We start from the raw sequence: 22,444 nt of genomic DNA on the forward strand, positions 1-22,444 counted from the left end.
AGTAGAATTGTAAATTCTACGTAAGAGCGAAGATCAAACGCCCACTTAGAATTTCAGGAGATTGCTGGCATGTTTCCTCCGTTGAAACCACTTTTTATGGAAAACTGCCTTAACTAATTTTGTATAATTATCCTTCAGATTTTGCAGTGTACATGATTTACATTATATCTCTTTTTATTAAATTTACACTTTATATGCTATGTAATTCCAAAAATAAGCTTCGAATAGGATTACTATTTGCACATTCTACTGAATTGCCTAGATCTCAAGAATTTCTTTTTTTTTCCCAGATTTTTACCTTATGTCTGCATAACCTGCGTGTATTCCATTCGTCTTCCTACTACCGATAGGAAAAATTACAGTTACGTGAGAGATTTGGAATACTGAAGTTCATATGAATGTTGAATACTGGGAACAAATCCGGCATTCTGTAATAATTGAGTAATACTCTGAATAATAAAATTTTAAGAAAACATCAGTTTCATTCACATGAATAAAATAAATACATTTTCCAAAAACACATCCAGGAAATCTATCACAAGTGTCAACATAAACGATCTACAAATATATTTTTAAGTATTTAAATAACTCATAGGTTGAAGATAAACCAAGAGAAAAAGTATATTCATTGGCATATATCAACAGCAAAGATAAAATACTTTCCAATAGCAAAGAGAAAACAGTTTCAAAAGGTCTAAAAGACTACCGAGAGCACACTCTCAAAACTTTTGTGAAAAAAAAATGACATCACAAATACAAAAATTTTACGGAACATAACATTAGTTAAAAATTTTCGTTCGAAATTTTAGTTCTGATATAGAAAAAATACACATTAAATAATTAAATGTGGGTATTTGTGTAAATGTTTGTAAAAAACAAATATATAAATTTTTAGGAAAATTTTGCATGTTTTCTATTTTGGTAATGATACTGGTAAGTTAGGAAAATTTTCTGTACTGAACATATGTGTCTACGAAATTTTTTGGAAAAAGCGGAAAGTAAATAATCATTTCGATACTTCAGTAGAAATCAAGTGTTATAGCTGAACAACAATTTAAAAATTAACCAAGAGCACAACGAAGTACATATATAAATTATTTTGCTAATCGGTTATGAACTTTTAAGTAGGATATATGCAGAATCTTCAAAATTAGTAATGAAACGTTCAATTTAAGACTTGAGATTTTACTAAAGAAATCTCTGTGATAGTAAAATGTTGGTTAAAATTGTGCTAACAGAAGGAAAAAATATGCTTTTTTTAAAATATTCGCATGATATGTGATAAAAATGAAAGCATGGCCCCGGTTCAGCAATGCAATACAAGGTTTTAAGTAGAAAAGTTTCTAAACTGAGTTTTTTTTGTCACGTACGAAAATTAGCAATATATTAGAGGCGGACTAGGAAAACAATTTTCAAAGATAAAACTGTGGTATGAAAATTAATCAAAACGTATAACATTTTTCTTCGCAATAAGTTATGAATGTTTTCATTTCAGTAGAATGAAGTCAGAAAGTACAAATTTGGTAAAGAAACAAGCGCTGATTTCCTTATGAATGTGAGATATTTTCTTAGATATGTTTCTAATGAAATTAGTATATGAACTTCTTTTAAGAAAGAAATAAACTTTATGAGAAAAATCTATGACAATGCAATTTTTGGTGATTTAGAGAAAATATTCAAAGTCTGCATGATCGGTGTTAAAAGTCTCCATTATCTACTACATTCGAATACATCAGTGCTAGAGAAAATTAATCTAATCCTGTATTATACTAAGATAAAAAATTCCATTTCTTTTCTTAATTTCTGATTCGGTGTGGTAGTGTTGTTGAAGTTAAATCTTCCAAACGTGTAAAGATTTATTAAATCATACCATATAACTGTTTAATAAAAATTTGTTTCCTAATCTTTACAAGGACTTGTAAAAGATAAATAAGAAAAATATTTGAAAAATTAAATGATTTGCAGTGGCCGTAATATTCAAAGTTTCAAAAGGTACTTCACAAAAAACGTCCCACAAATAATTTCCGTCACAACTGAAAATTTTATACTCAAAATTTACATTGAATGCAGGAAAAGAAACATTAGGGGTTTCAAAATGAAAATTCTCATGTAAACTTTCCGGAATGAAATGAACAGTATTTCAGGAAATATTCATTTAACTTCCACCTTGTTTTCAATTTTTTTAAATCATATGTAATGAGCTTATGTGAGACACGAAATGCATTCGTATGCGAAAAAATAACAAACATTTATCTATCTGACAATGAATCAAATTTCATTGGAAATGTAACGGCATGAAAAGTAGTGTAATATATCTGTATAGAAAATCTTGATGATAATTTCTGTGTGTTTTTTTCGAATAAAATAATAGTTAAAGGCTCCTAGGTTAGTAATGAACTACTAAATTCGGTCAATTTTCATCAAAACGCCGTAAGAAGTTCTCCGTACTGGTAAAATATTACTTAAATTGTCTAGCTTTGTGACTTAACTCAGACATTGGCAAGACCAACGGCTGTCTGGTCAATACAAGATAACTATATGTTTAATAGGTTACTTCAAAGCTATGAAAGAAATAACAGTTGGGTAAAATTATGGACATTTTCAAGAAATAAATGTTCTCTTATGTCCTTTTGGTATTATATATATAAACAAAATGCAAAAATTTAGTAAATACGTACATAAATCTCAGGAAAAAATGGTAAATTAACATGAAATGTTTATTTAAAGTCTATGTAAAGTTGGAAAACAGTGATCGTGATACATTTGAAAAATAGTTCATATACAGCGCATTAAAATTTTGCACTCATCTATGAATTCATGAAAATCGGCCCAAAAATGTATTCATCACGTTCGCTTGCTTGCAGTATATTCTCTTGTCGTTTTAATCTTTTTGCTTTTGAGTTGTATTATTTCTGAAGTTGTAATATTTCCGAATGTGAAGCTTTAAAACACAAAATCACTCTGATTTATCAACTTGCGTCTAAATGTAAAGTACAGTCAACCAAATGGACAATTTTAGCATAAGTAAATGTACTACAGACAAAATAAAATTAAAAATTCATCATTATTTTTCATGCTCTGTTCATGAAACTAGTCCTGACTTATTCCATTCGGAACATTTTCAGAAAAATTATCATTTTTCGTTCATGTTTTTGCATACTCAAATACTAATTTTGTTGGAAAATATGACATTTTTTATTCCATTTTATATTTCACTGTTAAAGTCTGGCTTGGTAAAATTGTTTTCCGTGGAAATTGCATAGTTGTCCTATATGCCTGTCACTATTCAATAAATTACACTACTAACATGTGAAAATCCCTAGTTATACAGGAATTATCTTCAATGTTTCCTTAATCTGAAATGCAAAATGTAACCCATGTGCAAAAATAGAGCAAGTTTATCTTAAAAAGTTCTCCACGAATACATCTTTTTCTCGGTCCTTACATGCTTTTCTGTATTTATCACTCAAGTTCATTGTGTGCCTCTCTTTTATATAATTTGTGAAGTATTCCTCTTTGAATATAAACATTTGAATTTGTTTAACTGATTTTAAAGTACATGTATATTTTGGTCAATGCGTGGGGAAATGAGGAACTGTGGCACTGAGTGTTCTAAACATTCCATACTGCATTTTTCTTAAGAGTACAGTTCAGTTAAAAGCGAAATGTGTTTCGTACTTTGTGAAAATTTTTACTTATTATGTGTCATGCTCATGATAAATAAAAATGTTATACATGTGCGCTGGACTGCGTGGTTCCAATGTTTAATTAAAATAATGCTTTTAAAAAAGTGTGGTCTTTCTTATGACGTATTCAAAATGCGTTAAAATTTTTAAAGTTGGTGACTATAGTAGATCATTATATGGACTTTCTGTCATTATTACCTATTTTGTATAATTATTTGTGTGTAATTTTATTTATTAGCTAAGAGAAGTTAAATGTCAAAAAAGCTGTAAAAGTTCATTACTAAGCAATGTTAGTTTGAAATTTCTATCTTAAAATTATTTGTGTTAGGTCTTTTATGTTAATTACTATGTTAGATGCTTATTTGGAACTCTACTCGATATTTCGTGTAATGTATCATAACTATGTATGAGTCGTTTATCAGGTATGATAAATTAAATTTTGTTCTCAAAAGGCTGTAAGAGTTCAGTGCTAAATAAATTATTGACAATGTGAAATATGGGTATTTTTCAGTTAAGTTACAAGGAATACGTTAAAAATATTCCACGTTAACGCATTTTTATACTCCAAATTGGGAGAAAGGCGATAAAGTTTCATTTCCATGGCTGAATTTTAATTCCATGTGTATTATAGACTTTAAATTCTCCTTCACAAAATGTGACTATAATTCAAGTTTAAAATATTACGTTACAATGTGGATATTCTTCTCTGTAGTTAAAATATAATTCAATCTTCTGTACCTTGTTAAGAGAGTTAGGCTGTGATAAGTTCAAATAGAGTAGTGTTTATAAAATTCTGCGGTAAATGGTGGAAATATTAAGAATTCGAGTGACGTTTTCACATGAAGGAAAAATCAAGGTTCAGTGTATGTTTGGTGATTTAAGTAGGATGTGTGCAAGAAAATACATGATATTTTTGTAAAATATTTCAAAGAGTTACCAAAATTTGTGTTAGTAGTATAAATGAATTTTACTGAATAAAAGGGAGTGTTCTGAATATATATCTATAAATGTCTGTAGAGTAAAATAAGAAGAAATGGAGTACTATTGGTATGTATCTAAACTTAGCTGGGTAGAAATGCTCCATGCATTGGTTTGAGTGGGCTTCATACCATGAAAATTTATTGTTCCTTGTAAGATTTGTTTAAAGTTAGTAAGTCTTACAATAAAGAAACACGTGTAAGTCTGCATTTATTATGGGAAAAAGGAATCAGAAATACAGCATGAATATGTTTTTTAAGTTAAATATAAGGGTAAATGTATAAATGGAAAGTGTAAAAATTACATTTGTCAGACATAGTTTCGTGAATCCTTTGAATAAAAGTAAGACGTGTAAAAGGGAATCAACAAAGTTTTGTATAGTTGGCCAAAAAGTTAATACAGTCATTAATAGTTAGTACAATGCATTAGAAGGAAAAGTTCTGAGTATCTCCAACTTAGTAGTAAAAACGTAAGAAATGTAGTATTCCAGTTAAACTATATATAGAAAGAGCATTGTGTATATTGGCTTAATGTTACAAAAAATATTATCTAGTGAAGTTATATGCATGTAAATTCCAGCTTAAAATTTCAAAGACAGAGAAATGTAGGTAAGTTTACTTTTGGAGAAATGGAAATGTAACATGGTATTGTATTTAAAACAAGGGAAAAAAGTTAAGGGTAAAATAAAAATGCAACAAAAAAAAATTTTTAATGGAAAGGGGGAAAAAAAAGGAATTTTTTAGGAAGTAAAATGCATAAGGAAAAAACCAAAAAACTGCATTTGTGCAAACAAAAAACTCAAAATATTAAAATTATGAAACTAAATATTACTTTTGTAAAAAAATTAAGTTAAAAATGTAGTAACACCTTTTTTTAAAATAAAAAGCGGAAAGGAAAATTAAATTTGTAAAAATAAATATTACTTTTGTAAAACCAAAAAAAAAAAGTTTAAACAAAAAAATTAAAATAAAGTAAAGTAAAAATACGAAAAGGAATAAATTTTGGGAAAAAAAAAACTTTTGCAAAATAAAAAAGTGAAAAGGAAAAATTCAATTCGTAAATAAAAATATTACTTTTGTAAAACCAAAAAAAAGTTAAACAAAAAAATTTAAATAAAGTAAAGTAAAAATACGAAAAGGAAAAAAATTTTGGAAAAAAAAAACAAAAAAACTTTTGCAAAATAAAAAAGTGAAAAGGAAAATTCAATTCGTAAAAATAAATATTACTTTTGTAAAACCAAAAAGAAAATTAAATATAAAAAAATAATTTTTGCAAGATAAAAAGTAAAAAGAAAATTTAAATTCACTTTTGTGGAAGTAAACGTCAATTTGCGAAAGTTAAAAATAAAATTTATGTTTGGAAAAGGGAAAAAAATGAAATAAAAAATTAATAAATTAACTAATAACTTAAAAAATAGTAAGAATAAGATGAAAAATGAAAACATTGGCTGAAATAAGATAGATATTGTTAGCGAAATGCTGATTGGTTGTTAAGAATGTATACGTTCGCCAGGGCAGATGTAGAAAGCGTGAAGCGGTTTCGGCATGTTCAACGTGAAAGAGATGACGTTTGCCTTTTCCCCCAGCCTATTGATGTCATGGTGATTTTCGCTCCAAGCGGAAAAATAACAGGTTTGGTAACATAAAGGGCTTATCCGAGCGGTAAAGCGCTAGACTCCCTTCCCAGAGATAGCGAGTTCAAATCTCAGCCGTGGAGTTATTTTTAAAATACAGGGAAAATGATACTAAATTCATTAAAAATGGATTAAAATATAATGGAATCAATTAAAACTAATTAAAAATAATGAGGGATTAAAATAATTAAAAAGGATAATTCATAATTAAAAATAATGAATAAAAATGATTAAATAACTAAAATAATAAAGGTAAATAAGGAAAATAATAAAGTTGACGTGACGTCGTTCAAGAGTTCGTTGCCACAAGCATAAAAAATATCTGCCACAAAATATAAAAAGGGGGAAAAGAACGTTGCCACACCATAAAAACGAAACTTTGATGATGTCATTCCTTCACGTGATACAAGATGGCGCTGGTGTCGTCACTTCCGGTTCCAGGCCCCTCTGGATACTTCCCACGGCCCTTTTCTGTGACGTCACTTACTACTCACGATACTACGCAGAAGACCCCCGCGGAGTTATTTTTTGGAAGAAAAATCATAACGCCTTTGGATAAGCTGTTCTTTGTACAACAAAGACAAGAAGAATTCAAGTTAAAAGACATTCAAAAAATTATCGACGAAAAATTAAAAGCTCTGATATAGCAAGACAAAAACAAGAAGTTTATTACGATAGAAATAGAAGGGAATTTGAATATAAAGTGGGACAGAATGTTCTTAAGTTGAAATATTCGTTATTATCGGCACCAGAAAACAGAGTTGCAAAGTTTGAGCCCAGGTTTGAAGGGCCGTACACGGTGGAAAAAATAAGAGAAGCCACGTTTTATTAAAGGCCGAAAATGGCCAACAACTGGTTGCAAATATCTATCAGTTAAAACATTATTACAGCTGCACTGACTTTAAAATATTGCAGGATTTATTACAGGATTCTGGAAGTAAGGAGAGAAGCCCGCCAGCTCAGGAGCACAGCTGGAGTCCCCAACACAAAAAAGAAAGCAGAGACAGCAAACTTCGACCAGGGAAACCCATTCCACAAAAAAGGAGGAAGTTAACACCGACAGATCAACGAGTCAGAACCGAGGACTCTGCAAAAACTCAAGTACCATCGACCACAAGAGGGAGGCCTGCTGACAAGGTTCCAGGAAAGGATAAAATTCAACGACTCGTTCTTGAACGTTTATTTGACGTTAACGTTAACGTAACTGGAGTTAACGTAACTTGAACGTTAACGTAACTGGAGCAAGTATCTATCTCAACCGGAGAGGAATTACTGTGTCAGCAGGAAAAGTTGCTTTCCATAGTTAAAGCCGTAGAACATTTTCATCATTATCTCTACAACAGAAAATTCCTGCTGTGCACAAATCATTCATGGTTGACTTGGCTTTTAAATTTCAAAAATTCCGAAGGTCAAATAGCGAAGTGGATACAGAGACTCCAAGGATATGACATAAATATCCGTCATCAGAAGAAAGATCATCACGTGGAAACGCTGACACGCTGTCTAGAAGACCTGCCCAGAAAACTGACAATATTATTCCAGGGTCGAAACGAATTATGAGCTGCTTAATCCGGTCGTACGTCAAGTTACGAGTTCAACATCGTCTGATCCAGACCTATGGAGTTACGATGAAGTCAGGAAAGGCCAGTTGGAAGACAGCGACATTAAACCCATAATTGAATCAATGGGATCTTTAAACAGGACATTTCGATGTATAGTTCAACGACAAAACAATACTGAGCTCTCTGAGACTTAAGGCCCATCTACACAAAGCGATGTTCAATAAATGTACGACTTAAAACTTTGCACCTTTATGATATTTCTGATTTGAAATTCTTGCACTGAAATTACACTGTTGCTTTGAAATGTAGTAATCTTTATTCTTTAATACTACTTTTTACTCATATTGGTTTGATATTCATGACATTATTGTCTATTTATTCATTGATAAAGGCTTTGATTTAAAGCACAGTAGTTATTTATTTTTCTGAAACATGGTTATTTTATTATTTCAAGATTTAAGTGCACAAATGGGAGTGCCAGAAAATGAAATTAAAATAATAATAATAATAAATAAAATTAAAAAGAGTAATCTGTGTACTCAGAACACAAAGGAAAAGCATATTTTTTAAATTTTTGCTGCAAACTAAATTTAGCAAAAAATCAAAATCACGCGAAATCATCCGTAAATACTTTTCGAATTGTACCCGTGTTTTCAATATGCAACTCCCGGAGCGGGGTATTACGAAGGCACCATGAATTTCTCGTCGTTTGACCCAATTCCTGGTCCAAACGCATTTTCTTTCTTTCTTTCTCTCTCATTTTTTTTTTTTTTTTTTCCTTCAAATTCAAACTTGTAACTGTATCTATAGTAGCAATTTAATGTAAAATAGTCATCCATTATTTTGATTATTTCACAACACCGTAAACTTTGTTTACAAATCGTAGACAGTGTGACGCTGTAGAGGGCGGGAACACTTCCTTTCACAGTGATTGGCTGAGTGAATTCCTGTACTAACAAGAAAATCGTTCCGTGTGGACAGTCGAGCTGTCTCAGATATTGTCGGCCAGCCGGCCGAGAAAATCGCTACGTGTAGACGGGCCTTTACTCCACATTCGAAACGGCATCTTGAACCGGGATTTCGAATCGGATGATGGAAAGGCATTCCGGTAGCAGCTGATACTTCCAGGATCCCGGATGTCCGTAAAAACTATATAGCAACCCTACAGGAGGCAACTTCGGAATAATGAAGGCATTTCAAAGAGTTCGTGAACGCTTCTACTGGAGTAATGCAAAGGATGACGTGCAAAAGTGGTGCCAATCTTGCGAGTCGGAAAGGACCGTAGGAAAGCAGCCGAGGAAAGCTGCAACGTCACAAAGCTGGATCATCTTTTGAACGAAGCGCCTTTTCTGGTTGTCACTGAATATTTCACTAAGTGGCCTGAAACATATCCTATTCCTGATCAAGAGGCTGTCACAGTAGCAGAGGTAATTGTGTAATGATACAGCGTTGATTTCTAGGTTCGGAGTGCCTCTTCAGTTACGTTCCGATCAAAGAAGAAATTTTGCATCCGCTATTGTTGACATCTCCCATAGAGGGCGTAGTAGCACCCCTCAACTGTGTGAGAAAAGTTTCGTTTTGAGCGAGAGTTGGCGTGGGTTTTGAGAATGTAGTGTGAAGAGCTGTATATTTGCTATGTAATTGTACTATGTAATATAATGTAATTAAATGTATTTATTTAAAATGTGGAGCAATTTTGAAGGAGCACACTTCACATTTTTTTGGAGCCACCAGTGAGGAAGAGTCGGTCTTGGAAGGTGTGGATTCTAGTGGTTTAGTTGCAAGCTTTGTTTGGGAATTTGTGGAATTTTGCAGGAAGTGAAGGTAGGATTCGTTTTGATGTTTTGTTTGAAATTTGAATTGTTGTAAAATGCCTGAATTACCTAAGCTGAGAAAGGTTAGGTCTACGTTAACTAATTTAATTAACAAAGCTTTTATTATGAAAGATTCTAGCGAGATAGATGTTACGAATAAGATAGATACTTTAAAGGAATTTCGAGCCCAAATAATAAGGAAACTTGTAAGGATCTTAAATTTTACTAACGTTTATTTTATTTTAAATCTTTACTATCACTTCTTATTTTCTACTTCCGGCCAGAATTGAAAGCGTTAACTTATTTATGCAAAATTTGTCTGGCGAACGCCAAGTACTTAAGTTGTGGCTTTTTGCCAAGCGAGAGAGAGGAAGGAGTTAGTCGAAGCAGGCCGCTTGCCTTAGCAGTTTTACTCGGTTGCTGTTTGCCTTCCAGGCCAGAGGTTTAATCCTCGTGATAATTTTAAACGTATTGTAGTGTTAACAGTTCTCTGTACTACATACGGCTTCCTGTTAATATCCGGCCAATCTTACACGTAGGCCCTTGTTGATTATTCCAAATTTAAGTTAGAGTTTAGTTATATTTTTATATTCTTACGTTCAGACCACAAGTAGTTGGTCTCTGTATTCCGAAGTACGGAAATTATTGTAAAGAGTGAAAAATAAAGGGCTTTGTATACCCTTCCTGTGTATCTTGTCTACTTCCCACAGTTATTGAACATAGCTTGAGTAAGCTCCCTGTTCCGAGTCAGGTCCTTGCATGTTCCCAAAGTAAGGCGGAACATTGAACCTGATAGTGGCGCCCAACGAAGAAGAATAACGATGGCCGAGTTTCAAGAAGAACCTGTGCTGCCTGCAGAAGCGGCTCAGAATCCAGAAATGCCAGCTGCCGCCCTGGAAGGATTTGGTTACATCGTCCAGACCATGCGCGCTTCGATGAAACCAGAAGCAACATTTAATGGAAACTCACCGGTAACCAGTTTTTTGGAAAAATTGGATGACCACTTCATGCTCTACCCCGTGCACGAGTTTCAAAAAGTTACCTTAGCTACCAGCGCTTTGAGGGGCCAAGCGCTTAACTGGTTCAAATGCATAGGCAGAAGTCTCTTGGGTCAAGCAGGAAGTCCCACCTATACTTACGAGAATTTCAAGACTGCCCTAGTAAAAGCCTTCCCTGTCGTAAGGGATCGTGCGAAATTAGACACGGAACTTTTCAGCATAATCAGCAAAGAATCGAAAATATCTCAAGCTTTATTTTAAGAAAAATTCACGTCTTCAAACTCTTGTATGGAAACCGTCCGGATCCTGAGATAATTCAAGTGATTTTGCCGAGGTTACTGCCCCAAGTGCAAGACTTTATTGACTTAAGAAATCCGAATACACTGGAAAAGTTATTTGAGCTAGCAATCCAGTTTGAAAGTAGAAGAACGGCGAACATTGAAAGAAGACGCCAATATCAACAACGAAACCAATTTGGTGTGCCAAGACCACAGCAAAGTCAAGCACACGGCTACGGAAGCAAAGCGAATCAGTGTGCAAGGAAACCCGAGCATTCAAAAACAGCCGGCGAACGTCGACAGTTCAATAGCAATCCAGGAAAAAAGTCTCAAGGCCAGTGGAAAAAGAAGGAAAGCATGGAAATGAAAAAGGATTTAAAATAAAACTGATTTCTGCTGACGGGAGGGTGCGGAAATCCGAAGGTCAAGAAAACCCCTCTTCCTTCAAGTTAAATACAGTAATGGTGAAAAATTTGACTCTTCCGAAGATTGAAGTGTTGGTGAATAATATCCCAGCCACCGCACTCCTGGATACAGGCGCGCAGTGTTCCTGTGTGGCAGAAGATTTTTTTATGAAGTATTTTCGTAAATATCGCATATATAATTCGGATAATACAACAGTGTTAGCTGCGCAAGGAGAAAGATGTAAGTGCATAGGTAAATTACCGCTATACATCCGTATCAAGGACGAACAAGTAAAGGTTATGTTTTTCATAGTAAAGAATCTGCAAGCACATATTATCTTAGGAATAGATTTTCTTTCAGAGGCACAAGCAACGCTGGATTTTAATGAAGCGTCCCTTAAGCTGACGATGAAACCAGTTCGAGAAGAAAAGGCTGAACCGCCGATGTTAAACCTTGACCACCTGCCTAATGAAGAGCAACGAAGAATCCGACAAGTGGTAAGTGAATTTGCTTCGTTATTTAGTGATATTCCAGGATTTACTCAGGTTACTAACCATAGTATTATACTATATATATTATAGTTACTAACCATATTGACACCGGAGATTCAATGCCAGTTCGCCACAAAGCATACCGGTATGATAAGAATAAGGAAAAAATTATAGAATGGCATATCACCGATATGCTACGTAAAAAGATCATAACGCCCATCTCAAGTAGTTATGCTAACCCGGTGGTTTTATGTAAGAAAAATAATGACTATCCTTTGACACATCCAAAAAGGTGGCGATTCGCGATTGACTACCGTAAATTAAACTCCATAACTAAATATCCGGTATATCCGTTACCTATTATTAAAGAAATTCTAAGGAAAATAACATCGACCAAATATATGACGACTTTAGACTTAACGACTGGTTATTTTCAAATAGGGGTTAGGCCTGAGGACGTGCCTAAGACTGCTTTTATAACCAAGTCTGGCACTTATGCATTTCTGCGTATGCCGTTTGGCCTTTCAGGGGCACCGGCAACATTTCAGCGATGTATGGACATTGTGTTAAGGCCTGTTCTTGGAAAGTCCACATTTATCTATTTAGACGATATCATTATTACTAGTGATAATCTCGACCAACATGTACAGGATTTAAGACAGGTGTTTTCTTTATTAAATGAGGCCGGTCTAAAAGTTAATGTCGAAAAGTGCAAATTTGCAGCCCCTGAATTAAAATATTTAGGTTACAAAATATCTCAGAAAGGAATCGAGACAGACGAATCAAAAATAATTGCTGTACAAAAGTATCCGACTCCAAACACGGCGAAGAAGCTTTCTTCTTTTCTAGGACTTTGTTCATATTATAGGTCCTTTATAAAAGATTTTGCAGCTATTGCTGAACCATTGTTAAAATTAAAAAGGAAAAAGGCAAGATTCTCGTGGACGGCCGAAGCCAATAGTGCGTTCGAAAAATTAAAGCAAGCATTAACGCAAGCCCCTGTGTTGAAATTTCCTGAAAAGGATGAGAATTTAGAAATTTCAGCGGATGCTTCAGATTATGCGGTAGGAGCGGTACTTTCACAAAATCAGCAGCCCGTGGCATTTTTTAGCCGAACTTTAAATCAAACACAAAGAAACTATTCCGCGACCGAGAGAGAGGCACTTGCAGTTCTGTTAGCAGTGCAAAAGTTCCGAGTCTATTTTGGAAAGGCGCCAATAACAGTGTACTCTGATCATGCGGCGGTAACTAGATTGTATTCAGGGAAAAACTTATCCCCAAGGTTAATAAGATGGGCACTCAAGCTACAAGAATATAATCTGGTAATCAAGCATACCCCCGGAAAGGAAAATATCGTAGCAGATGCCCTATCCAGAATTAAAATAGATGAAGAAGGTAATACTGTAAAGGTGGCAATGCTCACCGCATGTACAATAAATTCCCGAGAAACTGTAATAACCGATTTGGGTAAGAATCCTGAGTTTGGAAGCATTTATGAGTATTTAAAGGATCCTGAAAATTTTAGCCACCAAGATATTGTGGCGATAAGAAATAGGGCGGCCCATTACGAACTAATAGATGGTCTATTATTTTATACAAAAACTACGAATTCCAACAACGAATTTCGACCTGTTATCCCAGCTAGTCTTAGATTAAATATCATGCAGGAGTTGCATGACAGCCCTTTAGCTTCTCATGCTGGTATTCGAAAAACTATACAACGCGTACGCGAGGCAGTCTATTTTCCTGAACTGCAAAAGTTAACAAGGGCGTATGTCCAGTCCTGCCCAACATGTCAAGCAGTTAATTATATTAATTTCCGCCCGGCCGGGTTTCTAAATAGTATTAAATCCGAATTTCCAAATGAAATAATTGGCATCGATTTATTGGGCCCTTTCCCAAAAAGTCAGTTAAATAAAAGTCGCTATCTCCTTGTTATGGTTGATCATTTTAGTAAGTGGACCGAAATTGTTCCCTTAAAACGAGCCTCCGCGAAATTAGTTACTGATTCTATTTTAAATAAATATATTTTAAAATACGGGGCGCCCCTAAAAGTTATATCGGATAATGGTCCTCAATTTGTAAGTAATGTATTTGAAGACATGTGCCAAAAACTGGGCATACGTCATTTAAAAATGGTCCCGTATCGGCCGCAATCAAATATAGCGGAACGGGTCAATAGAAATATAGTGAAAATTATCCGTAGTTATGTTAAAAATTTTCATAAAAGCTGGGATAACTATGTCAATGAATTTGCTTTCGCCCTTAGGACCGCAAAACATGATACAACGGGCAAAACTCCTGCTGAGTTATTTTTAGGCAGAAAGATTATAACGCCGTTAGATAAATTATTTTATGTGCAACAAAGAGCCCCAGAATTTAAAATGGGTGATATAGAAAAATTAATTAAAGAAGCAAAAAAGAATACTGAAGTAGCACAGAGAAAACAGAAGCTTTATTATGATATGAAACGACGGGGAGTAACTTATAAGGTAGGGGATGAAGCGTTAAAAATTAAGCATTCACTTTCTTCAGCACCAGAAGATAAAACTGCCAAATTTTTTCCACGATTTGAAGGACCATATGTCATAGAAAAAATAACTCACGCTGTAGTGGTGTTAAAAGCCAGAAATGGTGAAACATGCTCCGCAAACATTGATCAAATAAAACCCTACTATGATCGTAATAAAATGCAAATTTTCAAAGATCTTTTGCAGGATCCGGCACGACAGACACGGCAGGCACAAGCTCCAGAGGTGGAACAACGTCAAGCACAAGGACAAGCCATTAGGAGGCAGGAGCAATTGAAAAGAAAGTTTCCCCGTTGGAAAATTGAAGGTAACAAGAAAAAGAAGCCGTTCCACCGTCCAGAAAAGAGAGCTCACGAACACCCCCAGAATGAAGAAGGGAGAAGTACGACGAATACAAAGAAATCCAGGAGAAATAACGGCAACTATAACCCGGCTCCCAAACGGAAGATCGAATCATCGGACAGGTTTCTCCGCAGCAAATGTCGCCGAACTGCGGAAGGGCCACTAGCGGCCGAGGAAAAGATACAAGGAAAATTTGAACGGCCAGCAACGAGGTCCAAGCAGGAACGAGAAAGAAGTGTCCCGGTTCCGCCAAGACCAGCTGCCATCAAACGGCCAAGACCACAGGCAGAGGCGAAAAAGAAGGTATTCAAGGGTGACCGAACTGAAGGAAAAATAAAGCTTCTAGAGGAAGAAACTGAAGGGCGAGCCCGCACAAGAAGGAGGATAAATCAAACGAGAATCTTCGCTACCTTCCAGGACTGGGCTCAGAAAAGAATGTCCGAATATCACAAAGATAAGTAAAATTTTATGTTACTTTGAAAACTTAAGTTAATCTTTCATTCTTACTGCAAGTGGCAGATTTCAAGAAGTTTTTCCTCATGTGAGGTCGACCTTTATCGCCAAAAAGGCGAGAAATGAGTTGTTACCGATTTTGGTATTATGTTTTTCAATTACTCGCGCGTAAAACTAAAGTTGATGTATAATAGGAATGTGTAAATAATTAAATATTGTAAAAGTTATTGTATAAATTTTATTTAAAACATTCTGGCAAGAAAGAAGTTTTAGTCTGAAAGACTTTTTGAAATGTAGTATTTCAATGTAGAAGAATTGGCACTTGCTGGGAAAAGAATAGAAGTTAACAATGTACTACTAATGTATGTTTTAAAATGCGTAAAATTAACGGCATGTTAATATGTTCTTATATACAATGTGAACTGTTATTTTAAATGTTAAGAAATACTGTGATATGGTAAAAGTGAAAGTAATGCCAAAAATTTTAAACTTATTCGTGTGACTGTAAAAAAGACCAAATTATGGTTAATATGTGTTAAAGGTTGAATGAATGTAGTTATGCTCTCTGACGCTACACTTCAGAGTTAGCCACTTTCAGAATAGTACCTCAGGGTTTAGAGTTGAAGATAGGGTGTGTTACGAGGTCTTGCCATGTTGAATTTTAACACGTTAGTGTTTTGATTGTAGGAGGCAGTGTTGAACACGTATACATAAACACATTCGTGTTTGGTCTTCTTTTACAACACATGTCAGAGAGCATGGGGAGAGATAATTAAAATAGTCATGAATGAAATAAGAATGTTAAGAGAAATATAAATATGCATGTTACTTGCCATTTCATTGTGTAACATTTCATTAAACTAGTTTTCCTTCCAGATCTCTGGAAGGAACCAGATTTGAATAAAAGCTCCTGTTTAGATGCAGTACAGATGAAAAATTGGGTGTCCATGGAGCTGCTTTTGTAAAAACAATTTTTATTTTAAATTTCTAGTTTCTAGAGAGAAATGTTTGTAAAAGATTGGCCTCGCGTTAGAATCTAGAGCTAAAAGTTTTAAACAAGGTCGTTTTAGACCTCAGTTTCAAACTAATTAACTCTGGCGGGAAGTATGTAAGGATCTTAAGTTTTACTAACGTTTATTTTATTTTAAATCTTTACTATCACTTCTTATTTTCTACTCCCGGCCAGAATTAAAAGCGTTAACTTATTTATGCAAAATTTGTCTGGCGAACGCCAAGTACTTAAGTTGTGGCTTTTTGCCAAGCGAGAGAGAGGAAGGAGTTAGTCGAAGCAGGCCGCTTGCCTTAGAAGTTTTACTCGGTTGCTGTTTGCCTTGCAGGCCAGAGGTTTAATCCTCGTGATAATTTTAAACGTATTGCAGTGTTAACAGTTCTCTGTACTACATACGGCTTCCTGTTAATATCCGGCCAATCTTACACGTAGGCCCTTGTTGATTATTCCAAATTTAAGTTAGAGTTTAGTTATATTTTTATATTCTTACGTTCAGACCACAAGTAGTTGGTCTCTGTATTCCGAAGTACGGAAATTATTGTAAAGAGTGAAAAATAAAGGGTTTTGTATACCCTTCCTGTGTATCTTGTCTACTTCCCACAGTTATTGAACATAGCTTGAGTAAGCTCCCTGTTCCGAGTCAGGTCCTTGCATGTTCCCAAAGAAAGTAAGGCGGAACATTGAATTTGATAAACTAATTTAAAACGATTAAACGATGAAGCGAAAAATCTTTGTAATTGTGAGGATATGGAAGAGGAAATTACTGTGTCAGAGGAATATTCAAAAAGAATTATCCACTGGAAACAAAAGATAACTAATGTAATTGATAGATTAATGAAAGATGAAATGAATATTAGTAACGTATCCTTTTCTATTCCCGCAACTGCTCAAGATACACTAGTAAAGTAACTTTTTTTTATTGGCTTACCGCACTGCCGGTAGTCCACGAGACTACCGGCTATTCCTCATCCCAGATACGCTTCGGTCGAGACCTTCGTCTGTCTTGTGATATCTTATTTGATCTCCCTGTATATGCGCCTTCATTGCCTAGGAGTAGATACATGATCTCCAGCCACTGTTTGAAGTGATGCACAGTTTTGCACCAGAGTGAATCAGCTTGGCGACGGAGAAGGTGAAGACCTGATGTAACACACGAGTTACAAGATTCAACGAAGAATTTATAGAAACGAAAATAGAAACCAAACCTTTATAGAAACCAAAATAGTTAAACTTCCTAAATTGATAATCGGTAAATATTATGGTGATCCAGCTTCTTGGTTAGAATTTTATAACCAGTTTGAAAGCGCTGTTCATAATAACAGTAATTTTACGAACATAGATAAATTTAATTATTTAAGGTCATATTTAGGGGGTACGGCATCTAATTGTGTAAGTGATTTTGCGTTAACAGAAGAAAATTATAATGCTGCTTTGGACACATTAAAAGGTAGATTTGGTAAGAAGAACTCTTATACAGACACATTTGAATGAGTTATTTAAAATTTCTATTATTAGAAGTATAAATGATTTAGCTGGATTGAGAAGACTGTTTAAAGCTAATACTCAAATTAGAAGTTTAGAGTCGTTAGGAGTTGAAACAAAATCTTTCAGCACTTTATTGATTCCCATTTTGTTAGAAAGAATTCCAAAGGAACTTGTTTTAGAATTCAAGAGACCCATTCCCAAACTGTGTGTGTTACCAATGGACAGTTAAGTACCGTGAAAAAAATTGAACGTGATATTCATCGATATTCATCTGAATTCTTTAAGTTTTAATGTTATTGTGTTATTACTTATTTATGTTATTAATTTTGTGTAATTTATTGTTTACATTTATATGTTATTTAGGCTTAGTATTACTCATTTACAAGCAAGGACTATTTAATCTAGAAATTATATGTTTACTAAGAATAATGTCAAGTAATAATTTCATGTAAGAGGTAGTTTGATGTCCTGAACGGTCATCCGTGAAGAGTATGTTGAGATCTCCCATAGAGGGCGTAATAGCACCCCTCAACTGTGTGAGAAAAGTTTCGTTTTGAGCGAGAGTTGGCGTGGGTTTGAGAATGTAGTGTGAAGAGCTGTGTAACGCGTATTTGCTATGTAACTGTAATATAATGTAATTAAATGTATTTATTTAAAATGTGGAGCAATTTTGAAGGAGCATACTTCAGCTGTAATAAAAAATCTCTGCAAGCTACCCGGCATCACCAATATTGAAACAGCACCTTTATATCCCCAGTCAGAAGGCATGGTAGAGAGGTTTAATCGAATCATCCTTAATAACCTCTAGCTGGTGGTTTCCAGAAACCAACATGACTGGAACAAGAAGTTACCACTGTTTTATTGGCTTACCGCACTGCTGTCCACGAGACTACCGGCTATTCCTCATCCCAGATACGCTTCGGTCGAGACCTTCGTCTGTCTTGTGATATCTTATTTGATCTCCCTGTGGATGCGCCTTCTTTGCCTGAGGAGTACATACATGATCTCCAGCCACTGTTTGAAGTGAAGCACAGTTTTGCACCAGAGTGAGTCAGCTTGGCGACGGAGAAGGTGAAGACCTGATGTAACACACGAGTTACAAGATTCAACGAAGAATTCAACGAAGGTGACAAGTTGTGGCTGTGGAATGCGATTTGACGGAAAGGTCTCTCTTCCAAACTACAGTCACCTTGGCATGGTTCTTACACAGTCCTAAACAAGCTGAACGACGTCGTAATTCGGATTCTTAAATCATCGAATTCTAAGCCTGAAGTCGTTCATTACGACAGCTTAGCTCTTTACTATGGCCATAGTACGTAGTGTACATAATGTAAATAGTATAAGACCATGGTCCTATTTGTGTATAAATTTGTAAGTTTATGTACTCAGTTGTTGATTTAGTAATTGATTTGTTATTTACTGAAATTATTGTTTTAGTATTACTCTAATTTTTTTTAGTTGTAACTATGGCTTCCTGTTCCGGGATTGTACTGCCCGGGACATGCACTTCTTGGGAGGGGAGCAATGTTGCGAATTTTGTATATAGATAGGTAATTTTAGTGCAGTTGTTTGTGAAATTATTCTAATTTCTGCGTAATGTAATATGAAAAATAGAGATAGGGAAGCTATGCCGGAAAAGTAAGAATACAGGGGCAAGTCCTTTTAACATTGCGTAAATGGTAATTTGGCGAGATATGGCCAAGCTGACAACGGTTTTGGCGACTTATTTTGCCTCCAAATTAGGCTAAAATTTGCCAAAGTCGCCAGAGTTGGCGACCATTTGTCGAAATTTTATTCCGATCCCCGTATCACTATAGGTACTGTAATGGAATAAATGTAATTGATCACTATATTAGCTGCAACCGTAATTCGACATTCATATTGCTTTTTAGTAATTTCGAGAAGCAGAAAGCACCCTGCCGAAATATCTCGGCGGCAGGGTGAAAACTATATAAGGCCGGTTGACTGCATCTGCTTTTAGCTGTTATTGTTATTTCAGCGTAAGTTCCGAGTATAGTTTCGCTCTTTGACTGCGTTTTCCATTCCGTTGTCGCCCACCAGCGGCCGAGCGGTAAAGTCACTGAACACTGGTAGTTCGGTCCAAGGTTCGAATCCCGCGAACGGGCTGGCTGCATGGGCGTTTTCGTGGTTTTCCACATGTGTAACGTGTATACGAGCCAGTTTCCCTTAGAAAGTCCTCCACGAAGGCATCTCTCCCGTTAGGCAGATAGCCCTAGTGTGCTTTGCCATAATTAAATACACCATACACCACCATTCCGTTGTCTATAACGTTCATAGTAGTTTGAAGTGTAACTACTGGTTGTACTCTGTGATACTGTGAAGAGATGTCCCACTATTTTTGTGGAAAGTTTTAGATCTCTGAAGTGTTTATTTTGATAAAATATATTTTATCAACCTCTCATCGGAGTTGTGTGCATTCAATCTATTGCGAACCCGCACGCACGTAACAATATATTTTTTCACAAAATATGTTCAGAGCTTCATGTAAAGTATCACTTGCTGTTTGTCAGTTTAAACCAAATACATGTTCATTAAAAACTGCTGTGGGCAGCCAGTAAGATCACTTCCGGATGCCCATTAAAAACTGTTATGGGCGTTATATAAAGTACCAGTTCCGGTTGTCCAATTTTACCCAAAATCTAATCAACTCTTTATACTAATGCACAAAGCTTAAATACGGAAAATCAAATCATTTGGAAGTGTCATATAAGAGTTCTCGTGGATGAAAATATCGTCCCATCCATACACAAAGACACACGGACACACAGATATACAACATTCTAAAAATAGTAAAAATGCATTGTGGGGACCCTAGTTCGTGCTTATTCACTTAAAACTCATTATCAAATTTTTGAACTAATTAATTACCACTATTACTTATGAATATAAGTTCGCGGTAGGTAAAATGAGATAGAATTCAAGCTTCTCAAATTTTCTTTGTCAGTAGCTTTGTTATCAACGAAACCTAAAGGACATGTAAATATCATAAATTGTTTCATGTGATAGCTGAACTGTGTGAAGAAAAAATAATTTGTTTTTAACCCAAAGGAGCGTTAGCCCAGAAGAGCTAATATTCTCAACAAGAAATTTTGCTTTGAATCACTATAAAAGGCTGAATCTCTTTTCAAATTGTTGCCACCAAATATTATCGCCCTGAATTATATTTAAAGAAATTAAGTTGCATTGACTTAATTCAATTCCCGTCGATAGCTATATATCACAATAAAATAACACCACACACATTACACAGAAATAACACGCTCTAATTTTCAATACATTTATTTTCCATAGCGACAATCTGGAGCTAGCGTAACATATGAATCGCAACTTCGAATGTACCACAAAAGTCAAGTCTCTCACAGAATATATTTCAGCGCCAATTCTGGTGGCGCATGCGCTATTAGCCAAGATTCTGCTCTGTCGGCAAGTATTTCTCAGCTAATACAAAACATAAGTAATGAAGAATTTGTATGAATGTATACGAATGGTTTTCGCATCGCGAAAAAACAATGGTACCTAGAGCCATCAAATTTTGAATAACGTAACCCTCCATCCAAATATGAACACCTGGAAGCCCGAATTTTGAATTTATAATTTTTTATATTGCCTATTTCATATTTTGTAAAGCTTTAACGAATTTTTGATTAAAAAATTCAATGATTTTAAAGCAAACAATGGCAACGCTGTACGGGGGAGGAAAAAAATTATATGTAGTGCGCAAGACTGTCTGTAGAAAATTCTAAAGATAGGCAGTTTTAAATATTTTTAGCCGAAAGGAAGATTAGCCCAAATGCTCTCGAAACGTGTATGTGTATGCAATGGAAAAAAACGCCCCTTTAGGCGTAATTTTTTATAATTTCGTTTGTAAATTAATTTCTAATTTTTTGAATGTTCGTAATTAGTACGTTTATGTTTTTACCGTAATATGACACTCATGTTTAATGATAATACCATGAAATAAATTCTCTATGATGAATAAAAACAGAATTTTTTCTAAATATTTTTGTTTGTTTTCTCTCTAAAACTCCAGTTGTGATACCTCTGATTTTTGTACAACAAAATGTTTTTATTCATTTTAAAAGGGAAAGTAATTTCACTCTTCCTTTCCTCTTCTTTTATTATCGTTACAAACAGGTTGCTCAAACGCCTTAATTGCTGACAAACAGGTTAATTTTCTACATCTGACCGACATTTTCAAAGATGAAAAGTTTATTTTATTATTTTTATCCCTTTTCTAACTCTGAGATTCGTAAACCTTTTGAGAGATATGGTTTAATATTAACGACCTATTCTTGAAAAAAAGTTAAATTAAGAACTTAATTCCAGACGCCATCTGTCGTAACTTCGGTGAACTGGGTAGCTCTATCTTCTGTTACGGTATAATAACCAGCCATTTTTGTATTAAATATCATATACGAGTAATATTCTTTAGAATTTCACGCTAAAAAGTGCAAGGAAAATTTCTTTGATTTTCCTATACAGTATTACTCTTTTCCGAGACCACATTTCATACTCTTTCAAATTTAGGCTTCTTTATGGAATTAACAATCAATTCCTAATTACTGGGAATGGAGACAAGTTTGTTTATTGCGGAACAACGGAAAAGTTACTACGAAAAACCATCAAAATAAAACAAATTTGTCTACGCAAAGTTAAAAAGGTAACGAAAAATGCAAATCTTTTCTTAATGAATTCTTCCATCGAATGTCAACAAAAATAATCTTTTAAAAATTGAATTAAAATTTTTAATATTTTTTA

At 34.7% G+C, this 22,444-nt stretch overlaps 1 protein-coding gene across 1 annotated transcript in view; it reads left to right on the forward strand.

Moving 5' to 3' along the window:
• The window catches only part of LOC146998628 (uncharacterized), a 94,701-nt gene that overhangs the window by 17,230 nt on the left and 55,027 nt on the right, over nt 1-22,444 (forward strand). The gene's annotated exons all lie outside the window — the stretch shown is intronic.

This window comes from Stegodyphus dumicola, chromosome 2 (assembly GCF_044657685.1).
Source record: "Stegodyphus dumicola isolate Sdum_Otavi_A_Nest chromosome 2, ASM4465768v1".
NCBI classification, from domain to species: Eukaryota; Metazoa; Arthropoda; class Arachnida; order Araneae; family Eresidae; genus Stegodyphus; species Stegodyphus dumicola.